Genomic DNA, 26456 nt, shown 5'->3' on the forward strand with positions numbered 1-26456 from the left:
AGAGTCCGCAGCTGAGTGCGCAGGGTAGAAGAGTCTATAATCTGAACATTGAAGATCACTAAAGACAAATTTTGAATAATTGTTGTGTATTCCTGTTGAATATGTTTATGTTATATTATGTCGCTTATTGGTATGTTTTATGAAATAAGGAATGAATGTTGTGTGAATTAACTGAATCTATCTTAATAATACATGACATGAATGGTTATCTACTTCCGTGAAGTTAAAATCTATTTCTATTATTTTTTCTGATGAATTAAGTAGATCAATGCGAACTCTGATCTAGGGTTATTTATTGATGCACACAAATAGGTATATCATATATTTAAGGTCTGCTAAGACTGATCGAGGACCTTTGTGAAGCTTTGGAAGACGTTTTAACCTAGTTACAGTAAAGATCCCTAGAAGACTACTGATCTATGTGGAAGCAGGTCTAAGAAACTGAAAGACATCACACTAGTCTTTGGATGCATAAAATTGGTTCTTGCATCCCCTAATACTGCTTCGGGTGAGACTGCGGCCTATGCTACACAGGTTGTTGCTGAAGGGGCCAAAAATGTAGGGTTTTGTTGGTTGGCACAACTAACTTCGAACCTGGGTCATGACCCCTTAAGCCAAAAAATGGTTCCATTGCCAGGACCGGGATCTGCTTAAGAGATGTGCGATGTCGCATCATTGGAATCCAACTAGGAAAGAGATTGAAAAGTGGTTAGATCAGAAGACTCATGAGTTTGTGGCTCAAGAAAACAGGAATCCATGCCTGTTGAAGGAAGATTGGTTGAATAGATATACGTATACAAAGGTACATGAAGTTTTCTTTTGCACCTTTCCATGCGAATTATATGAGTGGTTATCTAAATTGACAGACAGTCAAGGGAGGTGGAAGCTCGATAGCCTTATAGTGTGGACTCCATAATTGGTGCAATGAATAGAGGCATATAAAAACAAGATCATGTGCATTGTTGATCATTGGATTGATCGAATTCTGGGAGGATTTGTTATGAATTTTTGGTTGACACATCTGTTAGCTATAGCAAAGCAGAGCGAAGATTCTTCAAAGGACCACAAGGTAAGTACTTAAGGTCATTGAATACTTGGATTAAAATTTTATTATGTGAAAGTGGGTAATTCCATTACCTTAATCTTCGAAGCTATGCAAAGTGGAATATTCTTTAGAAGAAGTGACAGATCAGGTCCAAAGTATAGTCCATTGATTGAACCTCCTTCAAGTGACAACAAAGGGGCGATGCTAACTATGTTGTGAAGCGCCGTTCAGTTAATAACTCAGGGTATTCCGAGGATATCTCATCCATCCACTCCACCTCCGCCTCCACCTCATACACCTACACTTTCACCTCCTTCACCTCCACTTCCACCATTCAACATGGCAAACATGATGAAGATTTTGATCTTTAAAGGGACGGGCGATGAAGATCCAGAAAAATTTTGGTTTGTTGCGAGAGCTGTGTGGACAAAGCAGTAGGTTATTGATGACAACATTAAGAAAGCACGGTTGATTACAGCCTTGCTGATAACCCCAACGCATTGTTGGTAGATACCTAGCTAGATTTAAACAAGGAATTCAGTAGGCCTAAGTCAGAGGCACAATCAGTAATTGAATCTAAGGAGATTCGAATGAGAGTTGAAGAGACGCCATGGGACTTTGATAAGAGGTTAAAGTGTGAGATCAGGCAGGATAATATGCAAATCTTAGATACCCAGCATTGTGATTGGTTTATAGCATTGCTTTTGCCGCATTTAAGAATACCTCTGTCACAATAGAAGATAACAATGCAAGCATAAGCCTTGGATATCGCGATGAGGGTGCATGCATAACCTATTCCGGATATAGACCTTGGGGTGCAACAGATTCATTTGCAACTGGATAGCCTACACTTGGAGTTGCAAAGCTTGAAGAAAGGAAGGGAAGCTTAGCCGGAGGTGCGCGTTGAGATCTGGTGTCTAAAATGTAAAAGCCATGGACATGATAAGGACCATTGTCTGGTCTTTAAGAATTATATTATAGGAGGAGGGCCTATACCCCTGAAACTATAAATTAATATTGGGATGAGCACAGGAGTTGTGTTGTGGTGTGCTATTTGTCAGGTTATAGGACAAGACGCTACAGATAACTGCCACCTACTGCAGAAGTTTGTACAGACCCCTCTGCAATTATTTTTCAATTTATGTAAGTCTGTAGGGCATGATGAGCACCATTGTAGAAGTTATGAGTTGATGATGGATCGAACCCCTACCTACAGAATGCAGGCAAAAAATTGGCCTTAGGATTAAGGCACGGGAGAAGCGCGTGGAGGATTCCAAGGCAAAGGACAAGGAAGAGGCACTAGACCAGGGCGAGGGCATGGGAAGGTGTTTTTCTATAACTGTGGTGAATCAGGGCACTTCGTGCGTGATTTTCCAAATCCCACGCATCCCTCCTATTAGTATTGTCGACAATTTGGTCACATCATAGAGGAATGTCCAGTCCTCATGGAAAATATGAAAGAGAAGAAGGTGTAGCCCCAACAACCTACACAGAAAATTCAGATGATGAGGGCTGAGCCCCACGAAGAGGATCAAAACATAAACATTGTGTTAAGAAGTGGTATAACAACTGGTGCAGATAATGGTAAGAAGCTTAAGGAATAGGGATGGGTGCACAAGGCTACCGAGAAGGAAGTCGACTTTGATCTGAATCACGCTAATGAAACATTCTTGGAAGCAAAGAAGAACTTTGTTGAGGACTCCACCTAAGGAAGTGAGGGGAAAATGGTTGAGACTAATGCGACTCAAGAAGTATATCCATCAATACTAGCTACCTTTCTAAAGACTTGTATGAAGCTTCTGTGTGATTAGAAAACCATCAAAGGACTGCAAGACTTAATAGGAAAATGAACCAATAATGAAAAGACCCCTATGGAGTAGTGCATAATAAGAAAGATTGGTAAGCATAAGGCACGAACAGGGCGGGAGATGAGGCTAACCTCACAGATATGTGAATATGAAATGGACTAGGTCATCTTGGATCTGGGGTTTGATGTGAATGTCTTGCCTTAGTAGACATGGGAAAGGATAGGGAGACTTGCACTGCAGTGGCCTCCTATTCATTTGCACATGGAAAATCAACAAAAAATCATCCCCATGGGATGATTGTATGGAGTGACGATTGATATTGAAGGTGCAAGTGCATTAGCGAACTTCGAAGTTATAGAAATTGTCGATGATAGTAATCACTACCCTGTGCTCTTGGGAATTGACTAGGCTATTGATATGAATGGGGTAATTAATTTGAAGAAAAGGAAAATCACCTTCGAAAAGAAGTTTCTTAGGTTCGTAGTGCCACTAGATCTTGCGGAAGGAGCGCGCTATACCGAAATCGTCCGCGATTATGAAGAAAGTGATGACGAGCTCGATCAAATATACAAGATAATGATTAGGATTGGATCAATCTAATGATGGATGGATGGACCGCATGGGACCGAGAGATTTCATGCGCTTCTGAATCAGATGAGTAATTAGATCATTGGCAAAACCGCTTACATGAAGTATCTACATTGCGATGCAATATGATGATGAAGTCATTGCACTGTGTTTCGTCGGAGGTAAGAAAGCTACCTTATTATGATGGTCTGACTGACGTAGATATGTTTTTAGATGAATTTGAGCATGAAGTCCCTGAAGACCACCATTTTCAAGCATTGGAGTTGGTACTGCGTGCTATGCCTGCACAATGGTGGGGTACGCATAAGGAAAGTTTTGCTGGATGGAGGGATTATAGGCGAATGATGAAGTTACAATTTGGGTATGCTAATACTAGAATCACTGAGAAGTATAGTGGGAAGGATGATCCGACGATCACCTGGAGAAGTGGACTAAAGTGTGGGGAACAAAACCATAGCCAGATTGGGTACATATATTTTGTCATACCTTGGATACCATCCCCATGAACTAGTATCTCGAAACAGATCTCCGCCATGACACTGCGGAATGGGATGTATTGAGAGAAATTTTCTTATTGACTTTTAGTTTCGAGCACAGTTTTGAAAGCATCGATGAAGTGCTTCAAGAGATTAAAGCGGTTATCTTCAGGGCACCAAAGGAACCTATGGAATGGACCCAACCTGATTGGAGCACCCAACTGTACCACACATTGGAATGCTATAATGTGATTGCTAAAGAGGAGGAAGAGGGCCCAAGGAATATCAATATTCCAGAAATAGAAGGGAATCACATTATAGAAGGACCACAAGAAGAGGACCTAGACATCTCTGCACCTTTGAAAACAAGATAGGTAAACATTGGCACTGAGGAAGAACTGAAGTTCGTGAACTTTGGAGATTACCGGGATGATTCTACAATAGACAAAGTTGCTGAATTATTTCATGAGTATCATGATCTCTTTCCCACTAAGTTTTCAGATTTAAAGGGCATACTTGGTGATTTGGGTGTTATGCAGATCACATTGAAGCCAGATGCGAAGCCTGTCAAACAAAGGAATTATCACCTTAATCCTAAGTATAAGGATAAGGTTCACCAAGAGCTGGATAAAAAGCTGGATGATGGCATTATAGAACCTGTTGAAGAGTCCAATTGGGTGAGCCCCATGGTATTCCAAGAGAAGAAATAAAAGGGAAAAATAAGGATCTGCGTAGATCTACAGAAGTTGAATTATGCATGTGTCCATGATCCATTTCCACCGCCATTTACAGATGAAGTGTTAGACAATGTGGGAGGGCAGGAGGCCTATTCATATACTGATGGGTTTTTTGGTTATCATCAAATTAAGATTGTGCAAGAGGATTGAAGCAAAACCACCTTCGTGACAGAATGGGGTTGCTTTCAGTACATTGTTATTCCTTTTGGATTAAAGAGCGCACCTGCAATATTTTCATGTGTAGTCATAACAAAATTCAAAGAATTCATTCATAAGTTTATGGAAGTATACTTTGATGATTGGACTGTGTTTGGATTGGTAAAACGCCATGTAGCAAGTCTGCGCCTTATGTTGGATACATGTCAAAGATACTAGATTGCGTTGAATTTGAAAAAATGTATATTTTGTGTTCCTTTTAGGATCTTGTTGGGCCATGCCATGTGTAAGCAAGGATTGATGGTGGACTCTACAAAGATTGTTGTGATTGTGAACTTGGAGGCCCCTAGGAACGTCAAGCAACTACACGCGTCGCTGCGACACACTGGATACTGTAGAAAATTCATTAAATACTATGGTCAAAATACCACGCCCATGGAAAAAATGTTGAAGAAGGATGCGACATTATGTTGGGATGAGGAATGTCAGTGTAGCTTAGATGTGTTGAAAGAAAAGATGGTGACTACACCAATCCTGGTATTTCCCGATTGGAAGAAGGAGTTTCATGTACATGTGGATGCTTCTTGCATTGCGCTGGGTGCAATACTAAGAAAGGAAGGCGAAGGTGAAATCGACCATCCTATAGCCTTCTCAAGTAGGAAGTTATCAATGGTTGAACAAAAATTATTCAACGATAGAGTGCGAGGGTTTGGCCATGGTCTACGCGCTGCAGAAATTTAGGCATTATCTGTTAGGGGGACATTTCAAGATGTATAAAAATCATTCTGCCTTAAAGTATCTGGTCAACAAGCCTGTGTTAGGGGAAAAGATTTGCAAGTGGTTGTTATTATTTTAGGAATATGATTTTGAAGTTATTGTGAAGCCTGGTCGATTGAACACCGGTCCAGACCACCTGTCGAGGATTGAAATAGGCGAAGAACCTAGTAATTTGGAGGAAGGTTTGCCAGACATACAACTCTTCACGGTACGTGTGCAGATGATCATTTTGTTGAAATTATTCAATTCTTAACTACATGGATGACGCCTGAAGGATATACAACTTAGTAGAAGAAAAAAATAATAGTTCGCGCAATAGATTTTTCGGTCATTGTGGGACATTTGTACAAAATGGGGGTAGACGAAATATTGCGGAGATGTGTGCGAGAATTTGAGCGTGAGAGTATTCTCGCTGAAGCTCACGTGGGGCTACAGGAGGCCATTATGCAGGGAAAGTGGTTTGGATGCCTGAAAGTATTAATGAGTGATAGGGGAACACACTTTTTGAATGAAAGGATTAGTGTGATGATGGATGAATTTCAGGTTTACCATCAGAAGAGCACACCTTATCATTGATAGGTGAATGGAACAGTGGAAGAGTTTAACAAAAAATTGGAGAATGCCTTGACAAGGGTATGTAACGTGCAACGAAATGACTGGGATGTGTGCGTACCTACAATACTATGGGCCTATAAGACAACCTGTAAGAATCTGACAGGGAAAACATCGTTCATATTGATCTATGGGGTCAAAGCGGTGATTCCTGTGGAGTACATTGTACCTAGTCTGAGCATAGCAGCTTTGACTGACATGGCGGATTGTGAGGCCTTGGAGGAATGACTTGCGAAATTAATGTAGTTAGAGGAGGACCAATTTTTGACGGGATTCCACCAACAAGTGCAGAAGGAATGCAAAAAAGCATGGCATGATTGTCATATCAAGCTTCACACTTTCAAGTAAATGATATTGTGTTGATATATGATAGCAAGTTCATCAAGTTTCCAGGTAAATTCTAGATGCACTAGTTGGGCCTGTATGCTATTAAGGAGATCACAGATGGTGGCGCAGTTCAGCTCGCAAAGATGAATGGGGAACCTTTCCCTGGAAAAGTGAATGGAAGTAGACTTAAGATGTACATAGGGGATCCTACCCCTGCGCGATGAATATATGACAACATGATAGTCTCAGTAAACCAGGAAGCTGCAAGGGATTACGGGACTATAAATTATGCTACCTGACTTAGGGAAAAAGCTTGGTAGAAAGGCTGCATGAGGGATGGTAGGGGTGCAACAGGTGAAGCTGCGCTGCATGAGCTGCACCATAAAGGATGGTGTCGTGTAGGTGGGTCCAGAGGTAACCGTTGAGGTTAGTATTCATGATTTGATGGCTAAAAAACAATTAAGAGGAGTGGGTAGGAGATATTTATTTCAAAAATATTTGGAGATCTACCGCCAAAGTAGAATTTATTATCAGAATTTGGGGGGAACGGTCGGATTTGAATTCAAACCCCCCTATAAATTATGCGTGTTGGTCCAACGAAGAACAATTTACATTATGAGAGTCGCTTGTGTGTTTTTCTATTTGAAGTGTATGAATCGTGCGTTTTGGGAAGAATTTGTGATGTGCCCCTCGTTTGAAAACTACATTGCAGCAGCCCGAGAGTGATTCATTGAGAAAATGACCTTTACAAACCCCTTTAAAGCCATAAGTTTAGAAGCTATTGTGTCTGACAGGCAAGGCTCTGAAGTAACTAGTATGGAAGCTACACCCACTGTGCCTATGGTGACGAGGTTTCCTAGGCCAAAGAAAACTATCGCAAAAGAGAAATAATCGACCATAAGGGAGAAACACTCCACCGCGAAGAAAAAGCAGAAGAAACTAGTGCTTGTGCAAAGGTCACTCAGGAAGAATTTGGAGGTGTGGTAGAAGGAGAAAAAAGACAAACAACCAGAAAAAGTGGTGGATTTAGAAGAAGAGGAGTACCAAGGTGTCGAATAAGTTGATGTTGAAGAAATTGAGCCTTTCACAAGGCTTCATGAGTATATCCCTCCGCGAAAGGAAGAACGCAAGTGACCAAGGACCCGAATTCTGGAAAATTTGTGGTATAGACTTCCCTGCTACCTGAGCAGGTCTAATTTGAAGGACCTAGGCTCGCACGCATCCCAATATTGAAAATGGAGGATTGGGACCTCACGAACCATGAAACATTTCCGCATTTAGTGACCCATAATTATATGAAAAAGATAAACTATGATGAAACGGGGGTTACGTAGTTGGAGCCCATGAAGTCAGTCTACGTGTTGAGTAGGTGGGGCTATTGAACATGCTCGTAGTATTGTATTATCATCACTTAGCTATCAATATGATCTGTGTGTGCCAGCTACTCGTGCTGGTGCACGATGGGATTCTGTGGCTTGGGCAACCCATTTCAATAATAGACATGTCGATCCATAGGATAATGAAGTTGCATTACAAAAGAGCGGACACGACCAAGGAGTTTGGATGGAAAACCGGGGAGAGGGAACTAGCTAATAAGATGAAGAAAGAGTATGGTCTTGTGAAAAAATCGTTGTTACACAGTAATTTGTCACCAACCCCATATTCCCTGATTCCACACACTGCCGGTCCGTGTTATTGACATCTTCCTTGTGTCATGTTGCAAATTATGTGTCAATGTCTTCCTTGTCATCTCAGGAAGAATACCTCAGTTCACTACTCTTGGAGCAGACCCCATTTTACCTATGTTTTTGGGTCGTTGCAAGTTAGCAGTTGTTCCACCCGTGAATATGGCCAAGATTGAACTTGCCCTAGCAAAGTCTTCGCTCTGTCTTTGTGTTGCATTCACGACGAGTTACTTTTGGCAAGTTTTTTAAACAACTCATCAAAGCTTCAAAGTGTAACAGTTGCATGGGTAGTCCTAGGGTTGGTTGTTGGATCAAATGAGCTCACCTCTCTCCTTTGGGATGGTTGTTCCACATTTTTTTCAACCTATCAAAGGGATAAGCTCTTTCTCCCATCTCTTATGGAAGCTCCTCCTCCTATAGATACTTCCTCCACGGCTCAGATCAACTAGCTTCAGAGTTCAAGAGTTCAATAGTAAAAGTAGAGAGTTTTGCTAGAGTGTGGAAGTAGCCTCTTATATAACTTTTCTTAGGATGGTTTTGAGTGGAGTTGGCTTGATTGCAAGAGTGTTCTAGCATTAGCCTTTTGGGTAGGAGAGAGAGTTATTCGTCTTTTTGGGAGATAGTTCATGAGTGAATGCTTGCATAGACATGCTGATAGGACCCTTCAAAAAGACTTACAACATCAAGGCTTGGTTGTAAGTTCTACTTTAGTTTACAATCATACAAATCAATGGCTTATTTCTTATATCCTATGTCGAAATAGCTTGAATCTCCTTGACTCTTTAAGTAGATCGTTTTTATCATACTTTATTATGTTTGTGGTTGTGCTCTGTGTGTTGTTTTCAAGTACAAGTGATTAGAAGAACGAGAGTTGGAGCAACACAATAGGGACTTCATTGAATGAAGATTTCAAGGTAGGCCTTCATTACATCAACTTTCTAAGGAAATTTGCTTTGGTATTGTCTTTGATGTGACTAGACCTACTCTAGGGCTAGAGGGGTTTCCTCTGTCTGCATAGGGAACTTGCTTGCATCAAAAGTTGGCGACCATACTAGGGACCTTTGTCTTTTGTCTCTTGATTTGATTTTGTTTTGCTTATTTATTGTCTCCTTTACTTTTGGGATGAATTCTTCATGTTATGGGTTGTTTGACTACTCCTGGTAGTCTTCCCTCTGTCATAAGTGATAGGTCTAGCAATCCCTCATTCGGATTTTGAATTTTTTTCCTTTGATTTAGGGTCATCACAGTTTATTTTATGACAGTCACAAAGATAGTCGCACCTATGCTATCTGATTAGTTGTGCCTTCTATTGTTTGGCATGCTTAAATCACCTCACAGTTGCGAAGAGCTCTGAAATTGGCTCGATGCTATTAACTGGTGTACTTAGATGACAATGTCGCAAAGTGGCTAGTTAGGGAGGTGTGACATTTCATTGTCGGCGCATGTTGTCAGTTTTACACTCGCGAAGATTCCTGTAGGTTTCAGTTTTGAAGTATTGTTTGCTAATTGGCCAATGTTTCCTATCCTTTTGAGCTTGTCTTCTACCTCTTTATTGTGTGTCAAATTGTTGATTGCTAGAATATTTGACTCCAGGTTTCATTCCCTTGAAACTTTTCCTCTTGAACTATGTGGCCTGTTTACCTTAGGGTTTCTTGAAACATTAGATTTTCTTGGGTTACTTGTTTGTTTGGATATTCGGGCCGTGTTTGGAATGGTCCCTTGCTTTGTTTGAGGCTTTTCCTTCTTGACTGTTCTTTCATCTTCCTGATTGGTACGTGACGTCTGGTTATCAAACTTGTAGTCTTGTTTGTTTGGTTTCCTTCCATCAATTTGGCATAGATCATATTGCTTCACGGTTAGTGAGAAAACTTTCGAGTTTTTGTAGAAATAAACGTGTTCTTGGTTTTGAGTCTTTGATTAGTTTTTGAGTGGAATGTTTCTCTTCGCTTATTGAATGATTTCATTTGGAAAAGGCTTAAAACTAGCTTTGTTTTGAGTATTGCATTTGGTTGCTTGTCATTTATTTGGAAAATCAAAATATTGCATTCATTTTGCATTAGGAAATGAGAACAATCTTTTGCATTAGTAAATTCTTGACATTTAGACATTGAAAAGAAAAGGATGTATTTTTCATTTTCTTAATTAGATTTCTTGCAAGTTAGTGAAAGATAGAAGCATTTCTCTTTCCTCTTGATTGGTTTGCATGCATTTGCTTGCTTTTTGCTTTGGTTGCTTTTAAATGAACCTCTCACTTTCCTTTAGTTAGTTGTTCATTGAAAAGAAATGGTTTCTTTACTCATTTAGTTGCATTCCAGGAGCTTTTGAAGATACATTCAATAGGGCCTTGAAACAAAAATTGAATTCAAGATTAACTGCTAAAATTTATTGAATTAAACTAAAAACGCATTGGAACTTAAGACTCACAAATCTAGAGGTCTAGGCTAGAGACGTGTTCCGGCGTCATTAAACCTAGTGGTTATTATTTTCACTAAGGTTGGGTGATTCCTCCTTTTGTGATTCGATAAGTACAAGTACAGACTTGCGCTCCCCGTACCGTCATGTATATGATGGGAGGCTCCACTAGGTTACAATCCTATTATCCATAGGAAGCCGAGTTTGTCGCCTTACGAATCGTAACGCACTGAAAACAACATTTGTGAATATTAGCTGTTGTACAGAAAGTCCTTGGTCATTTCTCTTTCATCTTACTACCAAGGTGTATATGAAGTTTTATGATTTGTTTGGTAAAGCTTTTGCCTAGAATTCCAGAGTAGTCACTTTCGTTCCTTTTCGACTCTTTAAAAGTAAAAGGATCATCTGAGCACTTGTCCTTTCAGCCTCATTAAACTTTGAAGGAGACTAGAGTCATCTTTTACCCTTTTTCTCGACCATATAAACATGAAAAGGCAAAGTTTTGTTCGAGTGTCATAAAATTTATTTGCCCACAATAACATCCTACCTGTTAATTTTGGCCACATCGTGAGTAATATCCTTGAAAATAATTTTTTGCCCTCTTAATTAAATCTTCTCTCCTGGTATTTTGAGTTTAGGCCATCCTGGCAGACTCATCTGTTCTGTCATCTTTACCAAGTGACAGAGAGCCTTATTACCCCATATTTTCTGAGGTATCATCTGTCAATGGCGCTCTTTCTATTGTTCTAAGTGTTCAACCTCTTGCCTCTTGAGCTCCGGGTGAGGAACCTTTTGATATCAATTGGACTCCTCCCAACGTTCGGGAATTTTTAGATGAAGATCTTCCTTCTACTCCCCTGGTGCTTCGGTTCCTATGGCCTCTTCCGACATGGATGAGTCGAGTCATGTTAGGAGTCAAGAGAGCCTTGTGTCAATTGGTGAATATTAGTTTCCTCCGGAAGGTTTCGCTTTCCACACCTCTCCAGATGTTTCATAACCGCTTCGCTATCACACTCTGGTTGACATACTTGGTGCTACATCTCTACACCACATCTCTGTATGGTCTCGTACATTGGTTCCGACTTCAGGGCCATTTGTGTCTACTCACTCGGCCACAACCTCCATTCCTCAGACACAGGTTACATTGGTTACATTTGTTCCATCGATGCCCACCATTTTTGTGGCATATTCGGCTCCTCTTGTTAGTGTAGCTACTGCATCCTTAGTGGTCACTGTTGTTACTGGGATATCTTCCAGACCCGTTGATGGGGGTCCTTCGCCTTTGGCATCCAGAGTCAGTCAACCTACGGGTAATGTACCTATCTCCTCGAATCACATTCCGAGGGGATTATCGTATGACCAATATCTCCTTGCTCTTCGAAATATGACTTATAACCTTCTAGGTTCTCAGTAGATGTCTCTTTTGCATAACCCTCCACACTATTATGATCACTGTGGAGCTCGTATTTATTATACTAGACCTCTTCCTCAGACAACTCCAGTTGATAGTAAAATTGCACCTTCGGTTTCCTGGAATCACACTACTTACAACGGCTCACAAGGACAACCCGTTCAGGGACAACCTTATGCCTCGGTAGGACAATCTTATAGTCAGTAGGGGAAACCTTTGGGCTTGCAAGGACAACCTTTAGCCCAAACATGTTCATCCTTTGTTTATTTAGGACAACCTCCTTTATCTCAAGGACCACCTTCTGGTCAGTTAGGTCAGCCTTAGTTCCAGCAAGGAAAACCTGCTTCCCAGCAAGGACAACCTTCTGGTCAGTTAGGTTAGCCTCAGTTCCAACAAGGCCAACTTGCTAATCAACAAGGACAACCTTCTGGTCAGTTAGGTCAGCTCCAGTTCTAACAAGGCCAACCTGCTACTCAATAAGGACAACCTTCTGGTCAGTTAGGTTAGCTCCAGTTCCAACAAGGCCAACCTATTGCTCAGCAAGGAAAACCTTTTGGTCAGGTCAATCCAAATATTGGTCATCCTGGTGTTCAAATGCAACCTAGACCTCAAGCTCAAGCTGGTCCCCAAACTCAACCCGGTCCCCAGGTTCAGTTTGGATTATAAGCTCAACCAGTTTATCAGATACAACCTGGGCCCCAGACACAGTTTTGGCCTTAGTTTCAGTTCTGTCCTCAAGTACCTCAGCAACCCTAAGGGAAACCTCAGGGTAATCCATATCATAACTATCAATAACCTAAGGTTAATTCTTATTAGAAATTTCAACAGCCATATGCTGCCCCTGTTGGTCAAGCTGATAATCAATGGTTTGCTAGAGGTCAAAATCTAGGTCAACAACAAGGGTATGGTTTTAATCCACCAAACTATAACCCTTATGGAAAAATCCTCCTGGATAAGATCCATGGGGGCAACAAGGCCCTGGTTGGAGCCCTAACGCTAGTCCTTATCAAAGACCCCTGATGTCTTTCAATCCTCAGTTACCTTTTCTTGCAACTTTGGAACTGCCTGTTAGGCAGCGGATCCCCCAATAGTGGGTTTTTGGGGCTTAAAGCCATGTTTTGGGTCAATGTAATGTAAGACCCTGCAAAATGTAGGCGCGGAGGACGAGAGTCTAGGGTAGTCTGCCCTAAAATATTGTAATTTAATATAAAGTGTGTTGGCCTACTCATGGTCCGTAGACCATGGGAATGTATAAATAAAGCGAGGCTCTAAGTGTAGAGGTAGCTTTTGGTTTTGATCTTAAGTGTTATGGGTTTTTGAATGCAATATTCGCAGTGAGTCTGTAAGTCCGAGTCATGGTTGGTAGTAGTAAGAGTAGGTTCTGTAGCTATGTGCGCAGAGGCCCAGTAGAGTCCGCAACTGTGTGCACAGACCCTTGCAGCTGAGTGTTCAGGAAGAGTTGGGATTGTAACAGAGAAAAAAAAGATTAATAAAGATAAGTGTTTCTGAAATATTGTGCATCTACTCGTAGATCTGTGTGATTATTCTTCTATTATGGTTTTATGCATCTCTTTAATGTTTATATTTCTGCGCACTGGTTATGAATATTGAATGATTGATAAAGACTAGTGAATTAAGTCAGATCTATAACAATAACATACTAAGGGTAAGGGATCTAGACAACAACTCTTTTCACTTGATACAAGGGCTACACGAAGGTAGGATAGCTGCGCGAAACAGTACAAGTGCGCAAGATCGGTTCGCAAAACCCCTAGACCTCATCTAGACATCCCTAGGGTGCAGAAAATTGGTTCCAAAACCCTCCCATACTACCTCAGGTGAGACCTCAATTCGCGCTCTGCAGACTGTTGCCAAAAGGGCCAGTAGTGCGGGATTTGTTTGGCTAAATCACTTTTAAAACTGGGTCAGGCTCCAATAAGCCAACACTGCCCGATGTGTCAAAGTTGACAAATGATCTTATACTTCATAATCCATATTGGCCACTTGTTCCAACCAAGATCCCTGGTGACTGTCCTAAGTTTGAAGGAAAGTCCAGAGAAGACCCCCAAGCACATGTCATGACTTATAACCTTTGGTGTTCATCCAATTCCTGGCTTGACGATTCTATTCATCTCCGTCTTTTTCAAAGGAATATTACTAGTTCCGCTGCAAAGTGGTACATTGAACTCGCTTGTGGGACTTTCCAAGATTTTAACTCTCTTGCAATAGCATTCCTTATGCATTTTCAGTTACCGATTCGCTATGAAACGGGAATGCATCTTCTTACCTCTTTGAAACAAGACATGAATACCCACATCTCTGATCATATTCATGAATGGAGAAGACGTCGCTGTTTGATCAAGTTCTAGATTCCTGATCAACTATTGACTGATTGGTTCATTACCTATTTTTTCAGTCCAATAGCCAGAGATATTGCTATGGGGCATGCGTTACTGAAGAGAAAGCCATCACACATGCTCAATATCTTGATATGGTATATTCCCAATCTGGCATGCTTTATGACATCTTGCCCGATGCTCCGTGACCTAGAACTTCTAAAGCTTCGCCGACACCTTTTGTTGATGATGTTATTGGTTCCATTGCTCAGTCTTCTTGAAAGTCTTCCATGACTCCTGCGAAGCAGAAATCCGCTACTCCTATTGAAACTACTTCTTTGTCTCCATCCAATCCTAGGAAAACCTCAGAAGTTAACGTCATCCAGTCCACCGTGGCAGAGAAAACTTCAAAGGGTAAGAAGAAAGGGAAGGATAAAAATAAGTCTGACACGCCAAAACAATAACCTCATAAGACTCCTACTGTTGATGGTTCTAAATGCAAACCTAAGTATCCTTATCTTATCAGTGATGAGGATCACTTCACTAAGGACTGTCCTCGACAGTCTGAGGTAAGTCGTTTGCTTAAGGGGACTTCATGGATTACTACTGTGCTTAAAGAACCTTTTCCTTCCCAGCAAACTCAAATGGTGGACCAGCCTCAATCCTCTTCCTCATCTGGTTCTCAGGCCTTTATGGCTGAGACTATTCCTATTCACTTGTCTACTCAATCAAAAGATTATGCTCCGCTGGCTGGGAAAGAACCTGAAGTTCCTTCTAGTGTTCCCCCGTCTTGTTCTAGCCCTCTTCATATTGAAAGGCCTAGTAATGAGTCTGCCATTTGACCACCTGCTAAAGGGATTCTTTGGAAATCCTCCTATAATCCCAATGATCGTGTTGCACAACACTATAGTATTTTCGAAGATCTAGCCCAAGCTCCTTCGGCTATGTCCACATTGGAGGTTCTCCAGAGTTGTGCTCCCCAACGGAAGTCATTACTATTCGCCATTTGTGGAATTGATCCCGCTGATTTTGAGTTGATAACTTTTGATCTTGAAAATCATGTGCCGCATTTTCCTCACCAATTCACTTTTCTCATCCAAGTTGTTAGTAACTCAAAGAATATTCATTGTATTTTTATCGATGAAGGAGCCTCGACTTGCATCATGTATGTTTCTTGTTGGAAAGCCATTGGTTCTCCATCTTTGAGTCAATCTCCGGATACCTTGGAGGCATTTCATGAAAGAGATTCTCGTCCATTTGGTATTCTTTCGTGCTTGCCTATCACCTTGGAAGGCAAGATGGTCAACGTTGAAGTAGAGGTTGTCGACGCCAATCTAACTTACAACCTTCTACTAGGTCAAAGTTGGACGTATGCTATGCATGTCGTTGCTTCTTCACTGTTCTGCGTACTCCGTTTTCCTCACCAGGGGAAAATTGTTACAGTCGATCAGTTGTCCTTCTTTGCTTCTTCTTCCTCGGAAGGAAATGTTCCATATGTGGAGCATACCAGTATTCCTTATGAGAGTGTGGGTGCTGGGCTCTTTAAAGCTCTTGCCCTCATGGGCATTTTTCCACTCCCACCTCCTAATGTCGCCTCCATTAATATGATCTTTGTTAACCTTGATCCTTGGGTGATTCCTCCCCTTGATCAGGTAGATTCTTGGGGTGATGTTATGCCATTGAGCCCTGCTGAGCTTAACTATGTTGAAATCGTTTTGGCTTTGGCTTCTTCTTCTGACTCTACTCCTTCGAGTAGATCTCTTGACACGTATGTGCAATCCCCTTGGCTTGGAAATATTACTTCTCGTGATCCTTTGCAAGAGACGTTTCCTTCTGATGAGGCTATTCTTGAAATTTTTTCTTTTGAGGATCCTCCTTAGGTTGATAGTCATCATCGTTCCTCGTTTCTTCCTAGATTTGGGGCAATGATTGCTTGTCTAGATAATTTTGCTTCCCATGTTCCTTCTCAACTACTTCAGATGCCCATTTTAACTCATGAGGTATTTTCTGAAGGGAATATGGGAAATATCATGCAAACCATGCCTATTGACATCTCTATTAAATTAGGGGTTGTCAAAAATATTCATATTGGAGTAACTTGTTCTCCCAAGGAGATCAAGATTTACGCTGGTCTCTTCCGAGAGTTACGTGACGTGTTCACTTGGTCATATGAAGAAATGCCCGGTATAGATCCGAGTATTGTGGTGCATGAGATACCTACATATCCTGATGCGAAACCAATTCATCAACGTTTACGTCTCGTGCACCCAAGAAAGGTAACTGCCATTAAGGGAGAGGTCAAAAAACTTCTCAAGGCTGGGTTCATTTATCCTATTCCATTAACAAACTGGGTCTCTAACATTGTCCTTGTGACTAAAAAGCAGGGCACTATTAGAGTTTGTGTTGATTATCGTGATATCAATCGTGCATGTCCGAAAGATAACTACCCCACTCCCTTTATTGACCAGCTTATTGATGACTGTGCTGGGAGTGAAATATTCTCTTTTATGGATGGCTTCTCTGGCTATAACCAGATCAATATTTTACCTGCTGATCAGCACAAGACTACCTTTATCTGTCCGTGGGGTAATTTTGCTTATAAAAAGCTTCCTTTTGGTCTGAAGAATGTCGGTGCGACTTTCCAAAGAGCAATGTCCTATGCTTTTCATGATATTAGACACATTGTTTAGCCTTATTTGGATGATCTTCCTGCTCATTCAGCTAAACGCACAGACCATCTAGACCACCTCTGTCAGAGTTTTCTTCGCTATAGACATTACCACATTCATCTCAATTTGCACAAATGTGTCTTCTGCGTTGAGTCCGACAGACTCCTTGAGTTTTTCATTTCTAAGGAGGGTATTCATCTCGATTCACTCAAGGTCAAAGATATTTTGAATCTCCCACTTCCTGATACTTTGCAACAGTTGCAGAGTTTGCAAGGGAAGGCTAATTTCTTATGTTGTTTCATCCCTAACTATTTTGAGGTCACTAAAGGCTATATGCATCTGCTTAAGTGTGACATTCCATTCATTTTGGATGAAATTGTCCAAAAGTCATTTGAGCAACTCAAGACCCTTCATGTTTCTTCTCCTTTGTTGCGTCCACCTAAATATCACTGTGATTACTCGCTTTATCTAGCTGTCACTGATAGTACCATTTGCATGGTTCTGGTCCATGACGATGATGATGGTTTCGAGCATGTCATATATTATCTTAGCCAAAACCTTCTTGACACCGAGACTCGCTATGCTTATGTCAAGAATTTGGCCTTGCCAGTCGTTTAGGTTGTTCAACGTTTTCGTCATTACATTTTGTTGCATACCACAACTGTGGTTTTTTATTGTAGCTCGATGACATATATTCTGTCATGTCAATTGCTGGGGGAAAATACTCCAAGTGGATCGTTATCCTCCAGGAGTTTGATTTGGAGTTCACTACTACCAAATCTAAGAAGTCACTGGTTTTCACTGAGTTGATTTGCTCCTTACCATCTACTTCTGCTCCCTCTCGGATAGAGGACCACATTCCAAATGATACACTCTTCTTGATTAGTACCCTTGATCCCTGGTATGGTGACATCATTGTTTACCTCCAGACATCTTCATTTCACTTTGACTTGTCTAAGGATGCTTGGTGATACATTCGCCATCATTCTCAACCATATGGTATTATTGGAGACACGTTATATCATGTCGGAGTTGATTCTATTCTCCGCCGCTATTTAACCCTCGAGGAAGCTGAGAAATTCTTAAATGACTATCACTCTGGGGCTTGTAGCGGCCATATGTCTAGTTATGCCACTGCTCAAAATATTCTTTGTGCTGGTTATTTTTTTCCATCCATTTTCAAGGATTGCATTCTTGTCGTCTGTTCATGTCATGCGTGTCAGATTTACCAGTGTAAGATGTGTGCGCCACCTTCTCTTTTGCATCCTGTCATTACCGTTGGCCCTTTTGTAAAGTGGGGCATTGAATTTATGACCTGTAACCATCGCTCAGTTGGGGGGCATGGGTATATCATCATTGTCGTTGATTACTTTACGAAATGGGCCGAAGTGATGCCTACATTGACTAACGACGGTAAGACAACTGCTCAATTTCTATTCAATCATGTGATTACCAGGTTTAGAGTCCTTTAGGCCATCGTCACAGATCATGGCTCTCATTTTCGTAATTACATGATGGTTGAGTTGACAACCCAGTTGGGCTTGCATCACGATAGTTTGACGCCATATTACCCCCAGTCCAATGGCCAAGTCGAAGCAGTGAACAAAGTGTTGGTCACCATGCTTCAACGTACCATTGGAATGCATAGGTCCAATTGGCATTTGATGTTGTTTTCAGCTCTATGGGCCTACCGAACCTCGGTTAAGGATGCTACCAGATTTACACCATTTCAGCTTGTTTATGGTTTGGAAGCTACCCTTCCGATTGAATGTGAAATTCCTTCTCTTAAATTAGCTATCAAATTACTGCTGAATACCACTCCAGTGGAGGAGTGTCTTCTTTATTTAGAATGGCTTGATGAGACTCGTCGACTTGCTTCATTGGTCATTGAAGCATAGAAGAAGCGAGTGAAATCTCACTTCGATCAGGCGGTCAACCCACGTTCCTTCATTGAAGGGGATTTAGTCCTGTTGTATGATCAAACTCATGATAAGCTAGGGGAAGGCAAATTCAAACTCATGTGGCATGGGCCCTATACGTGTTTTCCAAAAAGGTGCCTATGAACTGATTGATTATGAAGGCAACCCTTTAAATAAGCCCCGAAATGGGCTTTATCTCAAGAAGTATTATGCATGAGTCTTTCATGCATTTCTGTGTACATAAGTGTGTTTTCATTTTTGTACATGTTTGGCTTGGTGTGTAAGCATTTTTTGCTTATTGTGTCCTTTTGCTTCTTATGCAGATGTTTGTCGCACCTTATGTCGGTTTTGTTCATGGTGCCTATCGCAGTACTCATAATCTTTCCTCCGTGGCATGGGTTATCTATGATCCTCACGGTGAGTTGGTAGATCTTCAAGGTGTTTGTCTAGGATGTACTACGAACAATGTCACTAAATATAGTGCAGTTATTGAGCTATTGACTGAGGCTGTTGCCCTCAATATTTGCACCTTGATCATAAATCTAGATTCACAACTTGTTGTTCTTCAGCTCAAAGGGCGTTATTCTGTCAGAAACCCTCAGTTTTTAAGGTTGTATTTATGTGTTCGTTTAATGGAAAAGAATTTTGATTTCAATACATATAAACATATTCCTAGAAGACTAAATACATTAACAGATGTATTGGAAAATCATGTGTTAGATAGACATTTGTGACATTTGTAAGAGTAAACATTGAGACATAATAAGTTGATAAAGTAGAACATAGGTATGTATATATATCATGTGTTGCACATTGTAGTGCTAAAAAAATATGTGTTCAAGTTACATCATGAGACAACATGTCTCTTAAAATTGTAGAAAATAAACCTAGGGGTCTAATCTACGTGATGCTCTCTAGCACACCACTGCTCGGACAACACATCAAAGCAGTTGGTGGATCCTGCTCGACACCCCTGTTGTGTGTCGTTGGTACTATAGAAGGACATCCTCGAATCCCGTGTAATCTAGGATCCCCTCTGTCAAGCCCTCTAGGTCACGGGCAATCTCATCCTCCACATCTCCACTAGGAGGGGGCATCTCAAACTCCCTCTCGACTCTCCGAGCAATGGGAGACAAACCTATAGGTATTTCAAGTCCAACATCTGCAAGATTGAAACATAATGACCAGGATATATATGATAATAACAAAAAATTACAAAAAATTTTTAAAAATCAAAAAATGAGTTTGTTACCTCTATCATCCCAGTGTTCCCCAGGAGGGAGTACTAGGTCTGGATCACCTTTGAAGTTAGTCCCGGCATATGGCCAGTCCTCTACAACAACGAGTTGGCGATCTAGCCACTCGAATAACTTCGGTCTCCATGACATCTATTGACCGCTACCTCCTCGAGGCATCAGTATAGCCCAGTGAGTGATCTGTGGCTCCCATGGTGGTGGCCTAGCCACAACCACTTCTTGCCTCTGAAATATAGGAAGCCATTCTAGGATGAATGGTATGAGGATCAAACCATACCCAAACTGTTTGGTATCACCTCATCGGCATTTTGTCAATTTCCTTTTGAGGTTGTCTGATACCACCTCTTCCCAGTTGAATATAGTGGGGTTTAAGTAGTCGGCGGCCAGCCAGAGTTGGGTCTTGGTGGCCTCATGTAGGGCCTGCGAACTAGCTGCTCTAGTGATGGTGGAAAGGAGGACTCGCAGTGACAAGTCAACTACTGTTGCGATCTTTAGTTTTCCTCCCCTGTTCGATTTTTGGGCCTTCAAACACATCCTTTCGATGAGCATGTCCATGGTCTCTCCTGTGATCCGAGTACCTATAATTCGGGGCATTTCTCCCCTCCGTGATAACCTTGTCAAGAAATAGATATTAGTGGCATCAATTTCTAATTCTTGTCCCCGAATGTTGAATCTCCCTTCATTTGGATCCCATGCTCCAACAAGGTACTAGAGTAGATCGGGTTGTGCTCTTAGGCACAGCACCATGAAGAACTTTAGGAGCCTGCAATTCTTGAGCACATCCAAACAATTTGGATCCCCCATGGCCAACTCATCATCGTTGCTATGTTCCCGCTCTTTCCATTCGATCACCATGATTTTCTCCCTGCAAACACACAAATATGTAATTGTAAGTGCCATAATTGTGCTTAAAACCTCTTCAAATTGCTTAAATTTTGAGGAATTTTGGTTCTCGACGCTCATCGCGCCTATTTCTAAAATAGGTGCGATGAGCTGGAATCCGCGGTTCGAGAAATTTGGGCTCTTCACGACCGTTTGGTGTATAGTCACGATGAGCTAATTTTCTCTCCATTGGAAAATATGGCTCTTTGCAGTCTCGAGCTGGGAACCTACAACGATCGTCGTGGACATTTCCATCCCAAAATCCTCCTAAATTACAGCTAAAAACATACAAAATGAGATAAATTGTCTCTAAAATGCAGGGTACAAGATGTGGTGCCTACCTGGAACGGACAGATTCACAAATAAGCTTCTGAAACTCCTCCAATCAATCGCCGAAATCGCAAGTGCATAAGGGTAAATTTTTTCCACTCCAAGGTAAAAGTAAAAAGTGAATTGTTTTTTTACCAATTGGCCCTTTTATAAGCTCTTTTTGGCAAATTAGGGTTTTAGGTTAGGGTTTTAGGTCTATTTTTTCATATTTTATGTGTACTTACATCAAAAACAGATCTTACACTTGCTTTTTGTGCAACGACAGGTTCCAAATACTCTGGTGATGATGGTTTATGAGTTGTATTTTATACTTTTTTCGGACTCGGTAAAAACACGAAAAAGTCCCTTTTGGAGTCATCTTTAAGCTCTTTTTTGACTCTCGAAACATGAAAATATTTCCAAGCTCTTGTCACTTTGAACTCGTTAAAGGCTACGAAGTGCCATCTACCTAGTATAAGTTTACCCCTTTTACACGCTGGGATAGATTACTTACGAAAAAGGTATATGTTGATCTATCATGGTCAATAGGTTCCCTTGGGTATTGTTTTCTACCTTTTCGGATTCGAGGGACAAATTTATGAAAAGGGACCTTTGGAGTTTTCTTTTCCATGTTTTTTTCAAACTCTCTAAATATGAAAAAGACTCTGAGTTTTACCTATGTCAGACTCGTTAAACCCTGATGACATTGGACTTGTCATCATGACGAGACCGAGCTTCTCCTTCCTAGGGCTCGTTAAAATTTACTAGGTCAGATTTGTCCGAAGGAAAAACTTATATTACAAGCATATGCTATCCCCTTCAAGCTTGTTTTTAAAAAATAATTGGGGTACTCGCCAGAAATTGTGGGGGAAATTTTGGAAGTATTTTGTTGGTTGTATTAATTATTACGGCAACTTGTCGCTCTTGAACATCGACACTCTTTTTGCTTTGTGTCGGGTTGGGATATCCTCACTTTCTCGTTGGCCTTCCTGGTTTTGGGTTATCCATTTTTGCATAATTCCATTTGATCCTTGTTGCATCATCATGACCTTTGATCCTTTGGTACCAAAATTCTGCCAAACTCCAGAGTCGTGTTGCCAATATGTTCAAGAGCTTAATCCTTTTGTAGTTTGTATCCTTACACACCTTCCTCAGAATCTCTGTCTCATCCACATTCATCTTGTTCCTTTGTCTCGTGTCGATGATGTGGGAAACATTATGGCCCTCCTTTGACTGATCACTTCCTATCAACTTCAGCTCATTATCCGGGAAGTTGATCTAGAGACTCATTTTTGGTACCTTGGAGCTTGCATGCCTTAATGGCAATTTCTTCGCATAAGACGACATGCCTTCATCATTGGCCTTCGATCGGGTGATTTCACGGGTGTTCGACTTCAGATCATTCTTCACACTTCGTGGATTGTACTAGCGGTACCTTGAGAACCATTGACATTACTGGTGGTCTCTCTCGCGCTTGTTAACGGTTTACATCATTGATTGGTAATCAAGCGATTTTCTAGTATGCTCGACTTTAGCACATCTATTCGCATATTAGAATTTGTACCATGATCGGGTTGGGATTCAAGACCCTGGGCTCAGATTACACAAGTCCAGGTTGTGTGGATTGATTCATGATTGTATACATGACTCTTTTGATTGGATGGCTGCGACCATACCTGAGTCTTTTATATGGTCCTTCTAATTGGATGGTTGCATCCATACCACAAATCATTTATGTTTATCTTCTAGATGGCTGTGCCCATGCCTTATGCACATGTATTTCCTTTCACTATGTACTCATGTATCAGAGATATCAATTGTACTTTCATTTGCAGGTTCTCCGTGATGGTGTTCTGTTTCAGTTATGGATTCGTAAAGCATTTCACCCCTCCCACTCTCTCGGCCTTCATGCTTTAGGGGGCATCTGTTACATAGTAATTTGTCACCGACCCCACATTCCTTGATTCCGGACACTGCCGGTCCGTGTTATTGACATCTACCTTGTGTCATGTTGCAAATTATGTGTCAATGTCTTCCTTGTCATCTCAGGAGGAATAACTTAGTTCACTACTCCTGGAGCAGACCCCTTTTTACCTATGTTTTTGGGTCGTCGTGGGTCAGCAGTTGTTCCACCCATGAATATGGCCAAGATTGAACTTTCCCTAGCGAATTCTTTGCTCTGTCTCTGTGTTGCACTCACAACGAGCTTCTTTTGGCAATTTTTTTAACCAACTTGTTGAAGCTTCAAAGTGTAACAACTTCATGGGCAGTCCTAGGGTTGGTTGTTGGATCAGATGAGCTTGCCTCTCTCCTTTGGGATGGGTGTTCCACCTTTTGTACAACCTCTCAAAGGGATAAGATCTTTCTCCCATCTCTTATGGAAGCTCCTCCTCCTATAAATACTTTCTCCATGGTGGAGATCAACTAGATTTAGATTTCAAGAGTTCAGTAGTAAAAGTAGAGAGTTTTGCTAGAGTGTGGAAGTAGCCTCTTATATAACTTAGCTTGGGATGGTTTTGAGTGGAGTTGGCTTGATTGCAAGAGTCTTCTAACATTATCCTTTTGGGTAGGAGAGAGAGTTATTCGTCTTTTTTGGAGACAGTTCATGAGTGAATGCTTACAGAGACATGCTGATGGGACCCTTCAAGGAGACTTACGACGTCAAGGCTTGGTTGTAAGTTCTACTTTAGTTTACATTAATATAAATCAATGGCTTATTTCCTATATCTTATGTCAAATTGCGTATTGATAGCTTGAAGCTCCTTGACACTTTAAGTAGATTGTTTTTGTTGTACTTTATTATGTTCATGGTTGTGCTCTATGTTGTTTTAAGGTACAAGTGATTAGAAGAACGACAGCTGGATCAACACAACAGGGACATCATCGAACGATGATTTGAAGGTAGGCCTTCATTACATCAACTTTCTAAGGAAATTTTCTTTGGTATTGTCTTTGCTATGAATAGAACCACTCTAGGGCTAGAGGGGTTGCCTTTGTCTGTATAGGGAACTTTCCTGCATCACAGTCATGTAGATACTCTATCCTATCAATTCAAGACCAAGAAGTATAGTTTGCTGCCCAGATCCTTGTAGAAAATATCATGAGGAAGTGTCGCGCAGACAAATTTCTGACGCCAGTAGTGTCGCTTGCTGCACAGTGCACGAAGGGCATGCAATATAATTGGGCCAAATATCTATGCAAGGAGTTCGTCACGAACTGCTGAGAAGCCCAAGAGGAAAGCAAACCATTTCATTATGCTTGGATTTTATTGTCTATTGTCTTAGCTGCTTGGAGGTTGTAGGAGGAGAACCAATTTCCTCCGCACAAGGAATATTTTCCCGAGGCAGCGAGGTTCACCTCGCTATGGTCTAAAAAGTATTAGGTGCGAGTCAAGGAGACAAATATTTTCTGGGTCCTGATGGAGATGGATCTTTGGATGGTGGTTAATTAGAGGGAAAGGTTGTCCCCAACCTTGTTTGAACAATTGACAACCTATGTGGTGTTCAAGGATCACTTCACAACGTGTTAATCCACTCGCGGAAGGACCCAGAGGAAACATGGCATCTGTTGCCTTATTTGGTGTCTGAGACAGATGTACAAGAGGTTGTAGGGTATTGGCCAGCAAAGTGGCATGAACCTACGACACTGGATGTGGGAACCAACAAAGGCACAGAGAGCTCTATTGTGTAGAAGCAAAAGGATGTCGCTCAGAAGGCCGCACATTCCTTGGCCGATAAGAAGAGGAAGGAAGTTGCTAAGGTAGCCACGAATAAGGAACAGATGGACAAAGAGCACGCTGCTAAAGAGCAGGTAGATAAGGAATGACATGATACATAGGAGGGTGAAAATTCTGTTTCGCATCACACTAATGAGCAAGAGTTGTGAGAGCAGGGAGGAGTTGGTGGTGAGGAGCAAAGCACTCCTTTTATCCTAAAGAGACATGGGCAGGAGCAGACGGGTGGAAAATGGAAAAGCATAAGTCTAATAAGCAAATACATATTGGTCCCATGGTACTGACAAAAGGAAATCTCGATGAGATCGGAGACAAGATACTGGACATCATAACAGAGGTGTTGCAACAATTTGAGCAGAAATATATGCAGCCGCTAGGGAGAGTCCAAAAGGATCTGCCCCAGCTGTAGATACAGGCGAACAGGATCTAGGAAGGTGTCGGGCAAGTGAGAAGAGTGCAAGTGAGCCTGGTAGTAGCATAGTGGTAGATCTAGAATGGACTTTGGACCTCAGAGTCATTTCATTGCCAGAGGCATCCGTTCACGGAGAATCAGAAGAGGATTGCATTGTGATTAATACAGTGAAGGACATGGAGCTGAATTTGGCTGCGTTGCCGCTCCATACCTTCCATGCGCTACATCAGGGGGTGTCAGAAGAATTGAGGATCGGGGAACAACGCACCCTCACTGTCGTTAGTGAGTTTAAGGTTAATAATGAATAACTATTCACAGAGAAAACTCAAGCGCTGAAGCAAAAGGAAGAGTTGCAGAGACACTGTCAACACTTGGAGACAACGATCGAGTAGGCTTGCAAGTTAGTGCTTGAACTGAATATACCAGAGGGTGCAGTCTGTGCATCAAAGGAGGAAGTCAGTAGATTGAATTTTGATTTCCAGATGAAAATAAAATAGTTGTAGTTGAAGCTATAGCCAACGACTCCGCCAGAGATCTGGGAGCAACGCGGAGTAGCGATAAAGGAGGGCATGACTACATTGGCCACCACAGTTAATGCCTTCTATTCGATGTTTGATGCCGTGATGGAGTTATGGATGAATCTGTAGGAGCACCTGAACATGTAGAAGATAAAAACAAATGTTCGAGAAATGCAATGATAATAGGATGAGGTCCGAGCGACTGCACTTACTTTGGTGCCATTGCAACACCTCGTGAAGTGATAAGAGGGAAAGAAGTTGCTCACACAGGTGGAGGGCTTGCAAAAGAAGGAGGCCTCGTTGAAGGTTAGATTGCATTCGTGGCTAGAGGAAGCTTGTCAGCTTACTCTGTCACTTCAAGAGAAGCTCAAAGGATTACAACAGACAT

Source organism: Pinus tabuliformis, chromosome Q, assembly GCF_031772625.1.
Source record: "Pinus tabuliformis cultivar Carrire ecotype Pingquan chromosome Q, CPIR1, whole genome shotgun sequence".
NCBI classification, from domain to species: domain Eukaryota; kingdom Viridiplantae; phylum Streptophyta; class Pinopsida; order Pinales; family Pinaceae; genus Pinus; species Pinus tabuliformis.